Source organism: Macaca nemestrina, chromosome 7 (genome assembly GCF_043159975.1).
Source record: "Macaca nemestrina isolate mMacNem1 chromosome 7, mMacNem.hap1, whole genome shotgun sequence".
NCBI lineage: Eukaryota > Metazoa > Chordata > Mammalia > Primates > Cercopithecidae > Macaca > Macaca nemestrina.
In genome coordinates, this window is record NC_092131.1 from 35314365 (window position 1) to 35335782 (window position 21418).

The window sequence follows — 21418 nt, forward strand, 5'->3', positions numbered from 1 at the left end:
GAGATAATTCTTCCTACTTGCATGCCAAGTTTTGTTGAACCTTGTTGTTTTATTTACACGCGTGGTCTAGAACAGCAGTTGCCACTGGCTTGGCTGACAGATGGTGGCCTGGAAAGCGAACAATGCCCAGGGTTGGTGCCAGTGTTCGTTCTCTGAGCCCAGGGTTGCTGTCACCCACTCCCCCATCACCATCACCATCACCGTCACCATCACCATCACCATCATCACCCTCTCCATAGCCAAAATGGATTGATTGAAAGCCTGATTATGTGAACCGACTTAGTATACCTATCTAAGGTTGCTGTCACACCTGTGCCAAGAATAGAAGTTTTGCACAAAAATGCAAGATTTAGTGTGTGCTTAGAATAGGTGGGAGGTTAAGGTTTTCATCGCCTGAAAGGTGCTGTTTGTGTAGCCTCCCAAGCTGCCGGTTGGTGCAGCTGTAAGCTGGAACCCCTGGGGTAGGCTTTCCTTGTGTGTGAAGATGGGCCCTCTTATCTGATGGGTCCTCTAAGTCAGACAGAACCAGGTGAGCATGTCAGGCCAGGTCTTGACCTTTGAGCATTGCTGGCCCCCACTGGGGCCAAGTGGAGATGAACACGACACTGTAATGCTGCTGCTAGTGTACTCCATCTTTCTTTAGACTGAGTATCACGTTATGACTCGCATTATGGACTTTGTAAGTTTTCCTAGCAGTAAAAAGAAAGCCCCACATCAATATGGTGCCCTCCTTAGGGTTTTTTTTTCCTTTTTATTGTGATGAAATATGCATTACATAAAATTTGCCTTTCTAACCACTTTTAAGATACAGTTCTGTGGCATTAAGTACGTTTACATTGTTGTGCAACCATCACCACCATCCATCTCTAGGATTTTTTCATCTTCTCTAACAGAAACTCTGTACCCTTTAAACACATACTCCCCATTCCCTCCTCTGCAGCTCCTGACACCCACCATTCTACTTTCTGTCCCTCTGAAGTTGACTCCTCTAAGTACCTCGTGTAAATGGAATCATACAGCATTTGTCCTTTTGTCACGGACTTATTTCATTTAGTGTAATATCTTCAAGGATCATTTACGTAGATGTGTCAAACGTTCCTTACTTTTGAAGGCTAAATAGTATTTCATTGTATGTATAAACCACATTTAGCTTATCCATGTATCTTTTGATGAACATGAAGTAAAAATGAAGTTTCACATATTTATTACACACCACCCACTTCCTATAAGTGACTCAAAATTTGAGACATTAGGTTCAATTCAGAAGTCACCTAAGGGATCAAATATCTTCTTCCATGGCAAGCGATTGCACCCTCTAATTTACTCCCTAGAAAAGAGGACCTTGATTGAGGGGCCAGTGCTTCCTACCTAGAGTGTGTCTTTCCTCATGACTCAGACTTTTTTGCAGATAATATCTTTGGGCTGCTTACAGGGATGAGAGGTCTGGCATGAAGTTGTACTCTCAATGTAAATAACTAAGGATAGAGGAGATCCAGGATGATCAAATGTCCATAATGGTGGGCCATGAGGACAGGGACTGACTTTTTCAAGTGTCTGATAATGGGTTGTTGGCCAAAAATGATGTGCTTTCTGTCTATAGATGGTCACTGACCAAGAGGGAGGGCAAAAGTACACACATGGACCAGAGAATGAAAAAGAGAGAAAGAAATCATGTTCCTCATCCACTTGGAAACATGTAGTTACCACAGATGGTTAGCTCTGGGGTTGAAAATCAGATGCCGACAGAGCAGGTATCTTTGGTGAGCGAAGCAGGGTAGGTGTGACAAAAATGACAATGCCAGAGAGATGTGGAACAGCCCTTGAGGCTCAGTCTCAGGTCACAGGGAGACAACAGGAGTGGTAGGGAGTGTCTCGAGCCGGGAAACACCTGTGCTTCCAATGGGGCAGCTGCGACTCAACTCAGGGGATGCAGCCTGCAGGAGGTGGGCCCAGGGTTCCCAGCTCTTCTGGTTTTTCAAGGGAGGTCACAATTGAAACATTTTGAGGAGATCTCCCCATTTTTCAGTGTTGGTGATAAATGAAAACTGAAGATCAGCTTTGAGTGCCCTAACTGAACATGACCATGTGCCTACCAGGCACACTTAGATGGCTTTGGGGCAGCTTTTCCCAAGGGCTTCCAGTCTGGGTAAGGTGGAAGTTGAGGTTGGAATACCTTGTCCAGATTCTGATAACAGTGGATCTTTGTCTGAATCTATGGCTGCCTCTAGCAGTATCCTGACTTAGGATTGTTATGTGGTGGGAATGGGTCAGTCCCTGGATGGAGTTAGGTCATTATTCAGGTCCCTCGGTCGGTCTCTGGATGGAGTTAGGTCATTATTCAGCACATGTTAGGGGTGATTTAGGGTATGGTTCCACCAGAAAACATTCCCCCATCCATTTCCTTTTCCTCTGCATGTCCATGGAAGACCTTCTCTTTAGAACTCTGGATAGAGTTGTACAGTTTAGAGATTTTTTAAAAATTCAGTTTATTCTTATTGATGACCATTTGTCTATTACATCACTTTCCTTTTACCCTTCTTTTCTAAGAAACTCAAATCACTCCAGGTAACTAGAACCATATTTGAGTTTTATTATGTCCCTAAATCAGCAATTTCAGAACTTCCTTTCATTAAAAAAAATCCTTCCAGAATTTTAATTTAAATTAATTTTGAAGTATTTTATATATAGATTTTTTACAAATTTTTTAATTAAAATTTTTGTGGGTACATAGTTAATGTAGATATTTACGGGGTACATGAGATGTTTCAATACAGTCATGCGATGTGAACATAAGCACTCATGGAGGATGGGGTATCCAGCCCCTCAAGCATTTATCCCTTAAGTTATGAACAATCTGATTACACTCTTTACGTTATTTTAAAATATACAATTAAGCTACCACTGACTACAGTCACCCTAGTGTGCCATCAAATAGTATTTTATGTTTTATATGCATCTTATTTCAGAGTATACTTTGTAAGAGAGTTAGGCTGGCTTTTCAGTATGCAAACACTACTCGCTGGGGTCACAGTTGTTTTCTGGTTTTGTTTTCTTTTGTTGGGTTGGAGAGGAGGTTATTGTGAATAAGCAGTTTATTTGCCTTGTCATTTATAATGGGGATCAGCAAATTTCTCCTGTAACACACCAGATAGTAAGTATTTAAGGCTTTGTAAGGCAGACATCTGTCACAACTACTCAGCTCTGGGTGAAGCATGAAAACAGCTGTAGAGGATACGTACAGGAATGGGTGTGGCTGCATTCCAATAAAACTTTATTTACAAAAATAAGCAGTTGGTCAGATTTGGCCCACGAGACATAGCTTGCTGATCCCTAATTTAGAAATAGAGAGTATTGCACTGCTCAGTTGGGGGTGGTGGGGGTAAGGGGGCATTTTCTAGGCTTCAGGACTAAGGAAAGAGAATTTCACATTACCAGGTGAAAGGCTACGGATGCATTTCATGATCAGTACTGTAAGCTGTCTCATGGCCAAATGCAAAAAATGTTTCACAGCCAGAAAAATCTCACCACAGATTTGGAAAGCTCTCTACTAGTTTTTCTAGTTTTGGTACAGAGTCCAAACTGCAGTAGTGCAATGTTTACCAGAAGTGTCTATGAATAATCCAGCCGTGCATAACAGTGACTCTCTGTTATGGACATCATGACTAAGATCATTCATCTCTAGCAACTTGGGTCTTATGAGTTAAGTGAACATAGACGATAGAGTTTCATCTGTAGGAGACAAATGATAGGGGACATTGAGTGGGGACCAAGTTGGGGGATGTGGAGTTGTTGCCGTTAGAGCAATGGTCTCTTTGTGGTGAGCACAGATTTTTTAATGGCTGTGGCTCCTTAAAGTGGTTAATTATGGGATGTTGAGGATGTCGCTGAGATATATTTCTTCCTAAGTACTCGGATTCTTCATATTCAGAATCACATTTTCCCAACTTCTTACTTCACCTTCCAAAACAGCCAATAAGATAACATGTTCTTCCTTGGATGGTGAAGATTACTGATATCAGACCTCCTACTGAATTGAAACCTTCTTACTAGTTGCACATGGAATGGTCCTTAAGGGTGGTCGATGAGCTAGTCACAATAGGTGGTAGTAGTCAAGCTAAGTTTATTGAAGAGATGCTCTTTAGCCATTCTTAGTGGATACTCCACTGTGCTGAGAGGGCCAGTGACTTTCAGACCTCAGGATAGCTTTCAGTGGGGTTTATTGCTAAGTTCCGCCAGTTACCTCTAAGTTTCCTGAAAACGGGCAGTGTTTGGGATAAGCATGTTAAATATCTGCTTCATTTTCTCCAGGCTGTACTCTGTGATCACATATGAAGTCACCCAGAAGTTAGTTTTCAGGCGTAGACCAGGAGGAGAAAGAGTCTTCAGACTAAAAGTTAGAAAATGCTATGCTTTGTATATTACTAAACATGGTGTGAACAACACACATCTTTTGGTTACCTGATCTTTCTTTACACCAGACTAGGAACTACTGTTTTGAGAGGTGATAACAGTGGTCATGAATGGTTTAGCATTAAACTGCTTGACCGGATTATGTTGATTTTATTGTTGGCCATCACCTGGCAAGGCACAATTATAGCTGAGATAGATCTAGAAGTCGTAGTGGAACACAAGCTGGAGGAGTATTGTGTTGTTTATTTTTAATAAAGCATGATAACCAGGCTGTGTTAAACTGGGGATGATGTGGAAGGTCTGGTAAGCAATGCTCCAGCTCTATTTAACATTTGACACCACTGTGTTTGAATTAGCTGAAAAAGACTGTGGAAAATCCAAAACGTGCAGAAAAGTGTATTAACAATATGAATTTAACAGGATGAATAATAAGCCCTTTAAGGAAAGGTTTGTGGATTTGGGGTTGTTTAACTTGGGGAAAAGAATTAGGGGTCACTTAATAGCTGTTATTATGTGTATCACTGAGATACAGGCACTGACCAGTTACATTTGGTCTCCAGGGGGCACAGGAGAAACGCCCTGGTGCCTAAAACAAGTAGACAAGCAGTTCTTTTGACACGAAGCATTTTAGACTGTTGAGGCTGATAGGGAACTCACTGAGAGCCAAGCGTCTCTCTTGCATAGAGTTGGGGGCATGGGCTAGATGGCCTCTTGGGGTCCCCATCTAGCTCTGCAATGTTTTGCATTATAGCTGGATGACCTGGAAGAGTTGGTGCCTAACTCACCACCAGGGAGTGGGGAGACGTGGAGAAGCTTAGTTTCACAGATATGTGTTATGGTCACTAACTAAAATTACATTTCTAGGCTTGTTTCTATTCATACTGAAGCAATGTCTCAAGCCTTTTGTTGACTTCCATTGTTTTGGTGGCATGAGCCACCAGCTGAAAAGTGAATGCAGTGGCAAGAGACATTTTCCTGCGGAGAAATGCCAAGTATATGAAAAAGAAACAGCGAGAAGACACTATAAGGACAGTAAGGCCAAAAGGCCACCAGGTGAAAATTGTTCTGCTGAAACTCCATTTGAATTCCACTCCAGTTTTCATCTCATTGGACACCACCACATCCAACATCATCCTTGGTGCATGGATTTCATAATTGCTCATAGGACTTGAATATTATTCTCAGCATGATTTTGGTTGAATGACCTCACTAATATTTATGGTTGTCTACTATGTTCTCTCCAATCTGGGCAGGAAAGGTCTTATTAGAAGATGAATTTACTTATATATACAATTATATTTATATACGTTACATATATAGATAAATGACAAAAATTCTGCTTGGGAAAAGAAGGGATCGGCATTCTTTCTAAATAATTTTGAAAAGAACTCCTTCAGAAAAATTTTGCTCTGTGTTTGATTTAAAGAAGTAGCAAGGATTGTACCACATTTAGCATGTGAAGTGAACTTTCTGCGGACCATAAATATAACGGAGTTTGGGGATGGACATAACTTGTGTAAGAAAGAATGAAGTATGAATCGCCAGCATGAACATTTGTGCTGAAACTTCTGCTTGGCTGAGTGATGGGCACAGAGAGAATGGCGGTTTGTAATCCTGAAAACTTCTTTAGTTACAATAGATTGTTTTACTCTCCATAGATCTCAACTTTTTGTCCATAATTGAAAAATAGATCAATGTGTTTTGACCGCGTGCTGCTACTTTGTATAATGACCCTCCAGTTACTGGTTTGCTTTATACTACTGATAAATGAATCATTGACCAAATGTCTTATGTTGCAATAATGCACTAGGTTCTGCAAGACATAAAAGACAAGCAAAGGGGAACTAGAATAACCTTTTGGGGGATACTTTCTATGCATTAGTTACTGAGTCTAGGCTTTTTATAGATATTAACTTGTTAAAGCCATATAACAGCTGTTTATTAAGATTACAATTCCTATTTTACAGAGATGGAAACTGAGGCTCAGGGAGGTTGAGTTGACAAAGGCAGCAGTGATCGCTGGTGAAGTCTGATTTTTCTGGTCAAGGATTTTTCTGGCTCTAAAGCCTTCCCCACTGTGTAAGATACCTTTCCTGTTCTGGAGGAAGTGAAACAGGTGGTTAGCATGTTATTCAAGACAAGACCATTTATAATTAAGTGCCAACTTGGTACAAAATGAGAGTGCCAGGTAGGCTCAGGAAAGGGACCAGTGCAGGTTGGGGTAGTGGGGGAAGTATAGAAAGAGGCACAGAGTTGGGGTAGACAAAGAGAAGGCAGACCACTGACAGCAAGAGTGGGAAATACCTGAGCAAAAGCTTAGAGGTGTGAATGGGCCCAGGAGGCTTGGAGCCCGAGCAGAGATGAGTGTGAATGGAGTGGAAGAAGGATCCTGGCTTGTCGGAGGGAGTCAAAGGCATGTTACTAACATCCACACTGTGGTGGGGCTTGATTCACTAGGGCATTAGGGCACAGTAGGAAGGAGGAGGCCGGCCACGAGCTCTTGAGCAGGACGCATGTGATGTGTAGGATGACTACGTGAAGACAGCTGAAATGGGCATGCTAAGGAGTTTGGGTTTGTTACCTTTCCCCACCAGTTACTTCTGATCCTGTCGTGGTTGTAGGATCCTAGACCTCGTGGGGGAAAAGAAGTGATCAGCACTCCTTCTAGATGTAGATGTAGATGTCGTAACAGAACCCCAGTTTCTCCCGTCTTCTGGGTGATACTTACCCAACTGTTAAAATCTTCAAAGCGCTGAGCGTCAATTCCATGGGCATTTCCCACCAGTGATCATTCTGAAACCAGAGAAACTGTGATGACACTACCTGCTGAGTGGTGATGCATTTGGGAGGAGTGTGGGATATCCTGAGAGGCTGACTGGCTCCAGAAAGCTTTGTGTCTGAGAGGCCAATTTAACTTTGGGATCAAAATCTATGATTGTTCTCCTAGACAAGTTGGAAGAGGGTTTATCTGAAAAAGCACTCTCTGTCTAGACTGATAGGTCACCGAATGTGATGCAAGGAAAAGACAGGAAACCAGGCTGAGATGCTGGCCATGAAGCTCCTTGGGGTCTAACCCTCGGCTGATTTACTTCTTGGAGGACCTGAGAAGAGCTGAGCTTGCAGCCCTGAGTGCTGGCTTCCATTTCCATCACCGATTCTCTTCGCTCTTCACCTCACCTTGTCAGTAGGCTCCTCGCTGGCCCCTGAGGCCGAAAGAGGTGCAGCCATGTGTGAGGAGTGTGCACTGTGAGTCAGGGAATCTGAGCCATCTACTCCATGAAGGCCCAGAGTGGCAGGCCCTCCCTGACATGCTGAATAATCACCAGGGCACTCTCAATGTAATCTTCCTAGCAGCCTTGTCAGAAGTTATTGTCCCACTTAGCAGATGAGTAGACCAACTCGGAAGGGTTAAGTGACTCGGGCCAAAGCTATGCAGAAGCAATAGAGCCAGACTAGACTCCGGGTGTTCCTTCTGATGTTCACATTAGCGCATGTGCCATTGCATGTTACTCCCAATAATGTTCAGTGACAATTGTCTTGCTTACGCCCGGCTGAAAGTGGCAGAGCACTGGACTAAAGAGGTTGTTTGACAGCATGGAATTGAAACCCACAACAGAAGAATATGCATCCTCCTCCCGAGGAAAGGAAAAACAATTGGACGTGAGCCTCCACATTGACCTCTCTTCCCACCCTACCCACCCCTGCATCATGTATACAGCACCTGGGCCTTGTACAGCGTGGTCTCACCCAACTCTTGCAAACTCCCTCTGTTCATCTGCCTTCAGATTGTAATGCTTATGTCGGTCTGGTGCAGCCTGCATTCTGGGGCTCACTGTGCATTCAGTGCAGTGGGGCAATGTTCTGTTTTATGCAGCCACCCATGTTACCTACATACTGGTTTGAAATTTCATGGTGTGCTCTGCAATAAATACCCCAGGCCTGCCTCTGAGGGCCATAGTAGGGCTATTGCAGGCAGTCCTCTGAGTTGATTTTGCCCAGCAGAGGTTGAGAAGTTGGGCTCTAAAGGAAGTCTCTGTCTGCTAAATGGCCCAGGGAGCGAGACCTTGCCTCCCTGCTTTGCCTGCCTTCATTTCAGGAAACTCTCTGCAGCTTCCGCCGCCTCCCCCCCTGCAACTCCCCTCTGCCGGCACCATCCTTCTGGTCTCTGCTGTGCTCATCACAGCTCATTCTGGCTGCAAGCCTCATTTGGGGAAAGAGTGCTCCAGGACTCCCAAAATGGGAGGAGGGAAATGAAGGACATTTGGCCAAATGAGTCAGCCCACCACCACCAGTGAGTCGTGGGGACCACCCCCTCTCCAAGCCCGGGGAGCTTTGTGGGGAAGGGCCCTCTGTCTTGTTCAGGGCTCACTGTGAAAGACTTTCCCCGTGGGCTTTACCTTTGGAGCAGGTGGTGCTGGCTTTTATTCTGAGAGAAAGGGAACCAGGCTCACTGAGTGTCAATTCCAGGTTACCCCGGTTCTCTAGCCTCATTGTCCCATATGTGACAATCCTGTGCAGTAGGGGGTGTTCCCATTTTATAGCTGGAGAACTGAGGTTGAGAAAGTTTAAGTAACTTGCCCAGGATCAGGAAAATGCGCATGTGTGTAACAGAGTCGTGCCAGCCCCAGGGAGAACCCATCCTGGCTGTGAGTCCTGTTGCCGTTGGCTGGTCAGTGACGTGGGGTTATGCCAGTGTGCAAACGAGCCTGGGCTTCCCAGCAAGGGCAAGCTGGGTGGTTGCAAAGAGCCAGCTGCTCTGGCCAGCCTGCCCCACGCTGGGCAGCTGTGTGGGACCCTACCACGTGGCTGGCTGTGAGACTGTAAGGAGGGGAGCAAAAAACCCCTCAGCCCCAGGCAGGACGCTTTTCCTCTCCCCAGATTTCTTTGCCTCTTGTTACCCCATTTTAAGGCCACAGACATCGTTTGGTTGTACTGCTTCAAAGGAAATTCTGTCTCCATCTTTGTAAATAACGAATGCAACCTGGTGTTAGTCAGATGGTCTTGAAAGTTCCCAGATGCCATTTTGGTGAGAATGTGACATTTAAAAAATTACTTTCTTCTTCCATCCCCCCTGTCTTCCTGCCTTACCTTCATTGCCCAAACACAGGAGCACTTCTTAGAGAGGCTCCCTTTCTGTGAAAGCCTTTGGAGCTGTCCCTTTTGGAAACTTCTCCCTCCTAAGAGGCTGGGAAAAAGAGAGCTGGGTGCAGTGCAGACAGTGCCCAGGAATATTTTGGCCCTGGCTTCTGATGTGCATTCATCCTTCCGGAAGGCAGGGTCAGGGAGGGGTCAGTCGCTGGCTGAGGCCCCAGGGGCTCTTGTTTGCTGTGGTGGCTGAACAGGAAGAAGGAGCAGCCCCGGAGCACGACGCCAAGATTCCAGACCCCCTGCCCGCCCCCATCCTGGGCCACCTCCCTCAGGGGCCAGGGCCATGCTGCAGAAAGACTTAGGAGACCTGGTTACAGTTCCAGCTCTGCCGCCACGTCTTCCTGTACCCTGAACAAGTCACTTTAGCTCTTAGAGGCTTGGTTTCCTTCTGTGTCTAAAGAAGGGGTTGGCCTTGGTGGTCTCCAAGATTCACTCTGGTTCTGACAGTGTCTGACTTGATCAAGTGAGGAACCTGTGATAGTGCTATCCTCTTTAAGAAAGTTGTTGGCATTTTAACTGGGGATTTTTGGAAGGGTGATTTTTAAGCCACTGGAGCAACATCAGTTGTGGAAGTTTCAGGCACTATTCCCGGGTGTCTGCGGAGGAGAGATGGCATTTTGTATACCTCCCACCCACACACGCTGATCCTGTCTTGGAGGGAGATGCCTCCTTTGTCCTCTTAGCTCACCCATACCTGTGATTCCCTCTGATCCCCTAGCTCCATCCACCTTTTACTTTGAAGAGGCAGATGGAGAGGCAGCATGGTTAGAATTAGAGCGGGCATCTGTGTGGATCCAGGGCACCTATGGGGTGTGCACCTACAGAGAGCCACTGATCATAGCATTAGCTGGACCCACTCCAGATGAGGCTGTGTTGGCCACAGGTGGTGCCCTATCCTCAGTTGTTGGGTGCAGAGAAGAGACCTTAGAGCTTGTCTGACAGAGGAGGAAACAGACAGCAGAGAGCCATCGCCAAGATCTCCTGGCCCCAGGGCTGTGCTGGCCCGAGTCTCTGGACTCCTAGCTGAGTGGCGTGTTCTCTCCCTAGCGGGGCTCCCTTCTTCAGCTGATCCCTTTATCCAGTCTCTGTTTCTCCCCTTTCATTTCAGGGAGCTGATTAACTTCTTTGTCTTTCCAGCCTTTCCAGATCCTTGCCTTTAACTCTGTTGGGGCGGGGTTTGGAAGTGGCCTTGACCTGGTTTTGCCCTGAGGTCATTCAGGGAGTGCCTTTAATCCCAGATCTTAGATTAGCTACCACAGCTGGGATGAGCAGTCCCCACTCATCCCCAGGCCACGCTCTGGGTCCTCATGTTTCCATCAAGGGCAGCCTGGAGCATGGATGGGGCGGGAGAGTTGTGGAGAGGAAAGCAGGTGGGCAGGTGTCTATTGCCGCAGCCCTCTGGCATGGGAGGCCACCAGATGGTCAGAGCCTAGTGCTCTCTGGAGTCTGCTCATCAGCCCCTCGGCCTCCCGTGTCTGGGGGAGGGTCTTTCCCGGTGTTTGTTTCCTGTGGCCGAGCGGTGTAGTGGTTACTTGCATGGATGTTGGTTGGAATAAGATACGGGTTTTCATCCCGTCTCTGCCAGCAGTTGGCTTGGTTGTCTTGTGTAAACTACTTAGCTGTTCTGAGCTTCAGCTTCTTTGTCTATAAAATGGAGACAATAATACCTGAGTTACAGATTGTTTTAAGAGGTAAATAAGAAAGTGTGTTCAAAGTGCCTAGCACACAGGAAGCGCCTCATTAAGTTGAAGCAATAGTAATAATAAATTAATAGCCCCCCAGGGATGAGTCAGACAATTGAGTTTCTGCATCTTTTAAACAATTTGGCCAGAATTCTGGTCGAACTCCTTAATGAGCAAGAACCAAAATCTCTTTTCTGAGTTCTTATTCTTTTACCCATTCCTTCCAGCTCCCTTCTTTGTCTCCTGTCTTCCTTGTCTCCTTCCTTCCTCTTCTCACTTTGTTGCTTCTCTCTGTCCTCACTTTTCTGGAACCTGTGATGACCTCTTTTCTTTACTTATTCATGATCCAAAGTGCATCCTGGCAGTTCCTAAAACTGGTGCCATGCAACTAATTTTCTGCTTGCTATGAGTTCCACCTCCTGCCTCCATGAAGACTCTACAGCCCCCCAGCTGAAGGCTCCCCTCCTGGCTGGCAGGGTACTCATCACCCCTTGGGATGAGGATTTTTCCACAAAATCCTTTCCCAACTTAGGTCTTTTTAACTTTCTATTCTTTGGGTTCCCAACCACCATGACAAGTAGATATATGAGTCTGGAGTTCAGAAAGAGGTTCCTGCTGGAGATATAAATTGGGAATAACAAGCATATAGAAGACATTGAGGGGAAGCGAGTCCACATAAAAGGAAGAACTGGGAGAAAGGGAGAAGAGGAGGATTCAGCAAAGACGACCAAGAAGGGGCAGCCAGTGAGATGGGAGGAGAGTCAAGCGAGTGTGTGGAGAGGGGAGAGTGTGGAAAGGAGGGGCATGGAGAGAATTGGTCCTTTCCAGTTGTGCTAAGAGAAGAAGGAGCAGAGAAACTGGACACTCAACAGAGCACCTGATCGGGAAGGATCTCTTTGGAAGACGGGAGCTTTTATGGCTTGTTTCTATGCTGGCTGAAGGGTCTGCTAGAGACAGAGAGACATTGACAATGCAAGAGGGAATAACAGCAGGAGCAAAATTCTCAGGGTGAGAGGTAGGGATCCTGGCACAAGTGGGAGACTGGCTTTGGGTTAGGAGCTGAGACCGTTCATTCCTGGTAATAGGAGGGAGACAAGCGCAGGGATACAGAGGCAGGGAGCTGGGTGGGTGTGGCATGGAGAAGATGCGATAGTTTTATTCTTTTTTTTATTCTTTTTTTTTTTTTGAGACAGAGTCTCTGTCACCCAGGCTGGAGTGTGCAGTGGCGTGATCTCGGCTCACTGCAACCTCTGCCTCCCGGGTTCAAGCAATCCTCTCACCTCAGCCTCCCGAGTAGCTGGGATTACAGGCATGCACAACCACACCTGGCGAATTTTGTATTTTTAGTGGAGACAGGGTTTCACTATGTTGGACAAGCTGGTCTTGAACTCCTGACCTCAAGTGATCTGCCTGCCTTGACCTCTCAAAATGCTGGGATTACAGGCATGAGCCTCCGCGCCCAGCACAATAGTTTTATTCTGATTGCTTATGTGTTTTTCAACTAAATAAGGAGAGTGTGAGGATGGGGTGTAAGATATGGGAGATTTGCCAGGATAGAGAGAGATGGGAGAATAATTTGACTAGGGAAATATGGGGACAATGCCAAGATCTGTGGTCACCATTGGAACCACGACTGCTCAGCACACTGGTGTGTTTTCCTGTGCTTGGTATAGGCCAAAAGTAGGTGAAGAGCTGGTCTTAACCGGAAGTTGAGTAAGTAGGAAAAAGGGGTAGAGGGGTAAGCAGACACGTGCAAGGCTGGATGTGGAGTCTAAGATGGGTGCATGAGCAGTGACGATGTGAGAGGAGATATGGTGAAAAGTGGTACTGTCCATGGACTGGAGCTCCTGGCGAGATTAAAGAATTGATAGTGTCTGCCTCACTGCCCTCAATAAGTTAAGACCAATCTTGCTACTGCTAGCCATCTCCTCGTGACTTTTGGCTCAGGTATATTCCTCTTAAAATAGTTGAATAGACACTAAACTAGAAAATGGTCAAAAGTAATGCTTGTTCTAGGACTGTTGAATCCATTCATCATTTAACAAGTGCAATCTAATTAGGTTGCAAAGATACTCAAATCTTCATAGTGAAACAATGGAAACCATGTCTTAAATCTATCCTAAATCTTTCCTACTACTCCAGTTGAATCAGTCCTACTGATTATACTGGAATGGGCATTTGTGTTTGTTTTTAACCCTACAAAGGAAATAGCCTAAATGCTTTGTCTTCTAAAAGGTCTTATCTTGGGGAGAGAGTGTTTGGTGCCTGTCTGAAGTTGCTGAGAGAAGCTAAGACCTCCTGTTTATGCAGGAGACCCACAGGTCTCTGGCAAGCAGAATTGCTATCGGGAAGACAGCTTGTGCCTGGATACTGGCCAGTATGGATTGATGTCCTTTGCATGCAACAATCACAGGCCTGTCTGAAACACTTATGGGTATGTTGACAGTGGGCTATGAGGGTGAAAGAAATACAGAATTTCTGGGAATGGGCATAGAGGTTTAGTGGTGCCAAAACAAAGCAGAAGAATGGTAAACCTTGGCCTTTTGTTCTTTTAAAGTTTTCCAGCCTAACAAAGCAGTACTACATAGCCCATGGTCTTGATCCTCATAATAGAAGAAGGATGAGGTGGGCAGGAAAGGCTTTCAAGCCCTCATTGAGCAAGGCTGACTCAGGATGAGAGTGGTGGGAAGACTTGGCCGTGGTTCCACACGCTGCATTATAGAGCAGCTTGTTGATGTGCAAGAGCTCCCAGGAGACGCTGGCAGCAGAGGGTCTCCAAGTGTGTCCAGGGCCATCTGCATCTGAGCCCCCTCAGGGCACTAGCTAAACAGGCACATTCCTACCCACACCAGGGCAGGGGAATTAGAGGCTTGGGGGCCTGAGAATGTGCATGTTTAAAACATCTTTCCTGGTAATTCTTCTGAACTCTGAAGTTTGAGAGCAGCTGGTTGACCAAAATGGCGTTACTGTGGCTTGGAGAAATGAGAAGACCAGTGATGGACATTTTCACTCTGAGGTCCTTGTTCTCCAAAAGAAAAATTCCCCATCGAGGCAAGGAGGACAAAAGAGATGGATGCCTGGGATATGTGTTTGAAGGAAGGGGGCGGAGAAAGGTCTTCAGGGAGATTGAGAGGCCTGGGTAAGCAGTAGGCATTAGGGGCTAAGAATTTAAACAAGGGAATCTGATTTATGAGCAGCCTCCATGGGGCCTCATCCACCAGCAAAATCAGACTTGTTTTACTGGTTCCAGCCTTGGAGTCCTGCCCCTGACAGTGGCCAAAGGGCTTCTACCTAAGGTTGTGGGCGTCCTTCCGGATGCACTTTGTAAAGGCAGTGCACTGGCGATGCTGAGGGCACTCACTGGGCTTGGAGTAAGGTGGACTCCACTTAGTGGCTGCAGAGCTGTAAGCAGGTTCCCCATCCTCCCAGGACTTTGGTTTTCTTATCTGCATTAGAGGGTAGAGAAGGCATCACAGAAATGAGGTATTTTGGACAAGACTTGGAGGATGAATAGAAGTTCCTAGGACAGGTAAAAGGTGGAAGTAGTAGTTTATTATTCTTTTATTCATATCTGCGTGGATACATTCACTCCTTTGATGAGAATTTTTTTGGTGGAAAGGAGGGGAGGGAAGTCAGTGTGGAGAGAGTGAAGATTGAGTTGGTGTCCCAGAAAGGGACTGAATTTAGAGAAGTGCATCTCAAAACACTCTGTGCATCCGAATCACCGGGGATCTTGTTAAAACTGCAGTCCCTAGGTCAGATCTGGGGTGAGTATTTCTAACAAGCTCCCAGGGGATGCTCATGCAAGTGGTCCGTGGGCCCACTTTTGTGTAGCCAGAGTGTAGACAACCTGTTTGACAGGTTTGGTCATGAATGGGAGTTGAGAGATAGTGAGAGACCTTTGTGTACAAAAGTGCAAGTGCAAAAAGAACAGTGGTTTTTTTTTTTGGCAGGGGTCGGGGGGTGGGAGGCGGTGGGGGATGGGGGATGAGTAGCCTGGGGGGTTGGGGGGGTTGGATGTGGCAAATACTTTTCTGTGGTGTGGTGGAGTTGGGGTCCATGGTGGGAAAAGAAGAGGAATCTAAAAGAGGCAGCTGTGGCCAGACAGCAAAGAGGCTTGCAATGATAAGAAGCTTACTTCATGCTGCAGGCAATGAAAGACAGAGGAATTACTTAAGGAGGAATAGGTTGACACTTTCTAGCTGGTGGAGTAGAAAAAATATTCACCATCATTAAAAAATCCCTTCTTACCGGCCTGGGCAGCATAGAGAGACCCCACCTTTATATAAAATTTAAAAATTAGCCAGGCAAGGTGGCATGTGCCTGTAGTCCCAGCTACTGGGGGAGGCAGATGGGGGGGCATGGATGCTGAGGAGGGAGGATTGCTTGAGCCAAGGAGGTGGCGGATGCAGTGAACCAAGATTGCACTACTGCACTCTAGTCTAGCCTGGGTGACAGAGTGAGACCCTATCTCTGAAAAAAAAAAAATCCCTTCTTAACATCTCTATTCTCTTTGAAGACAGAAGTATGTGACTGTAGCAATGCTGTGAGTCCAATCACAAAACATGGCCACCATTTGGTTTGGGTCAAGCAGGACCGGAAAAGATAGAGTTTCTACCTCATGGAAAGGAAAACAGAAGTTATATATTTGACCAGTGACCTGTTTAAGATGTGAGTCCTTAATTCTCACATGAAACTTTTAACCTATTCAGCTTAATAGCTCCTAACCCAGGGATAGCAAGTCGGTTTCTTCTTGTGTGCAAACTCTAGACTGGTGACAGCCACTTGGAGTGCTGTGCTGAAAGGATCATAAGGTCTTTTCCGTGCAGATTGGAAGACAATGTTGAATTGATTAGTAATGTCTGCCATGGGTATGGGATAGAATAGTGGTATATGTGTCACATATTTAGCTATCCCTGAAAGGAGGTCAGATTTCTGGTGATGTATGCCTAATTCTCTCACATCCAATGCTCAGGTGAACCAGAGCCATTTTAGAGATGGTTTGTGCTTTCATTTCTCTGATTATGGAATGGAGTTTGTCACTGCTTATCCAGAAGGGCCTCATGGATCTTTGAACACTTGTGAGGCTCTTGTCTACCCTTACAAAGTACCAGGAAAGGCCCTCCTGCTGCACTACTTTAATATTGATAGGTGTTTTTGTACTGAATAGACCAAATAGACTATATGTCTTAGGGCATCATTTCTATTAAACCTGAAGACAGATGCTGGTAACTGGAAATAGACATTGATTTGCTTTCTCTTGTACTATTCCAACTTTCTAATTTCTCCAGAGGATAAAAAGAAAGCCCATGTAAAAATTATCCCCTCTAGCTTTCTAAGTAAGCAGTGAGATCAATTCTCATTCAGGAATTTGTTGGATAAATATTTGTTTGTCAGGAAAAGTGGATTAATCTTAGATGAAAATTTGGCTGATGGAAACGGATCTATCAGTTGGGTTTAGTGATCACGGATACAGGAGTGCAGACCTGGTGCTGCCTGGATGTTGGGGCTTGGAAGCAAATGCAGAGGTAATACGACGCCAGATGGTGCCGGGTTTTGATGTACTCCCATGGAGCTCCAAGGATGTTTCTCCCGTATGCAGTGTTGGCTCAGCGCGATTGCTGTTTCTTCTTTTTGAGAGTGTTGAAGGACATCAGGTGCCTCCAGGGCTCAAGAAACCTGGGTGAGAGACTTCAGGGAAAGCTGGTTGTCACCATCATCATCGTCATTTTGCATTCTCCTGCCACTGCAATTTGGAAAGTGAATTCACGACTTGGGGAAATCGGGAGGTGGAGAATGAAAGGGGGAAAAGGATTAAAAGGAGCCAGTGAGCCTTCGTTGGGGTCTCCAGTGGGGGTGGGGTTGTGGGTGTCTCGATTGTAGTACAGTCTGGTGATGGCAAAAAGGGGATCCTTCCTGTGTGCTCTTTTGTTCCTTTCCTAGACAAGGTGAGTGGGGAACACTCCTGTCCTTTCTTGACTGACAGTGTAATGGAGGTGTGGCGTGAAATTGGCTTTGGATGCCAGCTGTCTTTTGTACTCCTCTCAGAGGCTTCACAGGGAAAGCTGCTGACAGGCGGTCACTCGGGGGAGCCCTAGGGAGGACCTGGACACCCGGCTCCAAGTGGGAATAGCTGGCATGGCAAATCTGAGTGGGACTGTGAGGTGGCAGGGGGCATGACCCCTCCTCACTCCAGCCACGGGCTGAGGAGCTGTGACCAATGAAGTCGAGCACCTCTGTTGAGACTCTCAGGAGCTGAAGCCCAGTAATGCCACCATAGGCTGCTGACCTACTTCCTGCAGCCTCCAGGCCCTTTTGTGTGGGCTGGACTGGCTCACTCCTGAGCAATTCTTCCCCAGGGTTTTCCAGGATTAGTCACTGCCAGATGGTGAGGACTCAGTGCCCTGCCTCATATAAGCAAGTCTGGCTTCTTGAGGGATTTCGCTAGAGGCATGGAGCGTTGAGGCCCAAAGGGGCCTGAGGGGACACCTAGTTCACCCTTATGTGGTGCAAACTGAGGAAACTGAGGCATGGAGAGAGTCAGTGGCACATTTCATCATGCCTTGGCAAACTTCTTCTGCATGCAGGGAGAAAATGTTGCTATATTTCGCAGCTTAAACAATGAACTGAAATGCCATTGGGTTGCCACTTTTGGGTAGGCCATTCTAGGACATGGTGTAGTGAGAGACCAAAGGATTAGAATGTGAAGACATGGATGTTCCACTTGCTCGGGCTCCACTACTTGCTGGCTGCCTGAGCCATTCTGAGCCTCAACTTCTTCATTTGTAAATCAGGAATGTTCCTATCTGTCCTGCCCACCTCACAGGATCCCCGTGGGGAATCAAAACAAAATAAGTGAATAGAAAGGTGCTTCTCTGGAAATGTTGTAAGGATCATTAAAGTATCCAAACATAGCTTTCTTTAGGTCAAAATACTGGTTGCAGGTTCTTCCTCTGCTCATGTCAGTTTGGCCATATTTCTAGGAAGCCTCTGACTTTCTAACACTGGGGTTGTGTTCTGGGGAACCTAAAGGGGAGGCTTGCTGAAGGTGAGAGAGGCTCAGGCAGGTGGAAGGAAGGCAAAGCAGGGTGAGGGTGAGACGGGGGCATGGAGGGCAAGGCCTGAAGGGGAAGACGGCAGGCTCTTTGGTGCAGCGAGTCTCCTCGGGCCACGCCGTGGAAACAAGTTGGACCCAGGAAACCGAAGGCGGATGCACTCACCTTGCTGTAATTGCAGAGGGGCCACACCTGTTCACATTGCCACTGAAATTATCTTTGTTCCTACTATTAGCTCTTTTAAAGGAGACTCATTGAAAAAAAATAACAGCATGGAAGAGATAAATGATCTAAAATCCCAAACCTTGCTGCTCTCCTTCATTGTCCAGACCAGTGCTGGGCCTCACCGTGGCTGGGAGTACAACGCAGACACTGCCTAAGCAGGAGTTCTGTCAAATGTCTGGTGTTCAGCCAAACCCCTTACTGTTCCTCCTTTGCCATTGTATTAGTTAGCTATTGCTGTGTAACAAATTATCCCCCAACTTGGCAGCTTAAAACTGCAAACATTTGTTATCTCATAGCTTCTGAGGGTTGGGAACCTGGGAATGGCTTGGGTGGGTGGTGTGTCACAGGGTGTCCTGTGAGGCTGCAGTCCAGATGTTGGCCAAGGCTGCAGGCATCTCAAGGCTCCACCAGGGCTGAAAGAGTCACTTCCAAGCTCACTGTCATGTTGCCAGTAGGCCTCAGGTCCTCATGAGCTGCTGTGCTGACAGCCTCAGTTCTTTGCTGGCTGAACAGAGGCTTCCCTCAGCTCCTTGCCATGTGGGCCTTTCCATGAGGCAGCTCACAACACAATAGCTGGCTTCCTCCAGAGTGAGTGATCGGAGACAGACAGACAGACAGAGACATAGAGACAGAGCACACAATCAAAACAGAAATCACAGTGCCTTTTATAACTTAGTCTTCAAAACTGCATTTTGCATAACTGCCAAAACTCCAAAACCTCCTCTTTACTGTGTTTGTTAAAAGCAAGTCATTGAATCCAGTCTACATTCAAGAAGAGGGAAATAGCCTCCACCTCTTGAAAAGAGGAGGACCAAAGACTTTGTAGGCATTTTTACAAAGCACCACAACCACCATTGCTGCCTGCCACCATTTCTGTCCTCGCCTCACCATTCTGTCTGGCTCCCAGTGCTGCTCCTCCTACCTTTGGCCCCAACTTCCCTCCTGGAGAATTTTCATGACTGCCACTTGACCAGACTCCAGGGCTGTGGGAGAAGCCTCCATCAGGACCTGACCCAGCCTTGTGGGCAAAGCTCAGTCACCTAGGACTGAAGAGCTTCAATCCAAGGTCAGCAAGAAAGGCACGGCTTCCAGTGGGATTTGATTCATCTCCGGGGGAAGCACAGAAACTGAGGCTGGCAGGGCCTAGGTTTGGCCCCAGAATCTACATCAGAAAATGATTCCTGCTATGAATGAATGGAGTTAGATAAAGAGCATTCCTGAGATCATTGCGCACGGTGCTTCCAAGCTTGAGAGTGCTGGACAAAGCCTGCGGCAGAAGCAGCATTTTGTGAGGTCATCTGTGTGTAAGTTCTTGCCTCTGCACTGTTGAAGCCATCAGTGATTTGGAGAGGCGTGAGGGACCACTACTACTAATGACTGTGTTAGTTCTCATCACCACTGGCTCACCCAGGGCAACACGTTCTCTTCGGTTCTTATCTTCATCTGTCGCTTGATGGTGGTGCCACCCTTCCTCTTTCTTGGATGTCATGAAGTGCCTCTCTCTAGATCCTTCTCCCTTTCTGACCACATTGTCTCCAGCTTTCCCAGGGAACTCTCTTCTTGGTGCTCTTTAATGCTTTCAATTCCAGTGGTTACTCTTCCCTCTACCCCTAACTAGGTCCTTTTTATGTTGTGCTCTGTGGTCTCTTCCTGAATGTCTCACCAATTTCCAAGGCTTCATCCACTACCCAAACCTGATGATTTCTAAATTTATATCTCTAGCCTGGTCCTGTCTCCTGAACATAGACACACATTTTCACACTGATTCCTGGGCATCTTCATCTGCACAATTAATGGAATGTGGCCAGTTTGAATCCATTGTTATATTCTGCAAGTCGCATCTCTGCTAACAGTTTTATCATCTACTCTGTGGCCCAACCTAGGGATCTTTGTGCCATTTTTTACTTCTCCCTCTTCCTCACACATATATTCCAGCAGGTATCATGTCCTGTTGACCAATTCTACCTCTCAAATGTTTCCTACTTTCATCCCCACAATTATTAGATCTGCCCTGGACTAATGCCCCTCATTACAGTGTAAGCTCGAGAAGGGTAGAATTTTGTCTGTTTTGCATTGGTCAGCACCTATCACAGCACCTGGCACATTGCAAGTACTCAATACAAACTCATTGAATAGATGGATTTAGCGACTGGTCCCCCTTCCCCAGGCATCTCCGACACATCTTACTTCTGCCCTATCACCAGACTCATCTCTCTAAAGTATAGGTACAAGCACATCAGATTTTTGCTTAAAAACCTCCGAGGAGTCCCCACTGTTTACAGAATTAAATTCTGATCCTTATGCCTACATGAGAGGCTCTTCATAATCTTTCCTCATACCTTTCTAGCATCATCTCCTGCAATTCCTCTTTTCCCTGCTCTCCTTGAGCTACTCTGCTTTGTCTGAGTGGACCACACACCTTACATTTTCTGCTGTTCCCTTTCCCTGTAATGCTGTTTCCTTTTTTTTTTTTTTTTTTTTTTTAACTTAGAAAACTCCTATTTATCCTTTAAGGCCCAGCTTGAAAGCTACCTCCACTCAGTGGCTTTCCCCGAGCCTCTCCAGCATTATTTATTGCTTTCTCATCTCTAAGAACTTCATTCATTCTCCTATTATGGCTCTTATCACATTGTATTACAGTCATTTAAAAGAGTCTCTCTCTATATATATAATAGTTATCTACGTAACAAATTACTCCAAAACTCAGCAGGTTAAAACAACAAACACTTATTATCCCATGGTTTTTGTGGGTCAGGAATCTATGTGTGGTTTATCTGGGTGCCTCTAGCCCAAGGCCTCCCATGAGGTTGCAGTCAAGTTGTCAGCTGGGGCTGTGGTCTCATCTGAAGGCTCACTTGGGAGAGAATTCAATTCCAAGTCCACATATGTGGGTTCTAG

At 46.2% G+C, this 21418-nt stretch overlaps 1 protein-coding gene across 9 annotated transcripts in view; it reads left to right on the forward strand.

Annotated features, from left to right (window-relative positions):
* Positions 1–21418, forward strand: part of LOC105494301 (double PHD fingers 3) — a 287462-nt gene that overhangs the window by 236097 nt on the left and 29947 nt on the right. The window lies entirely within an intron of this gene.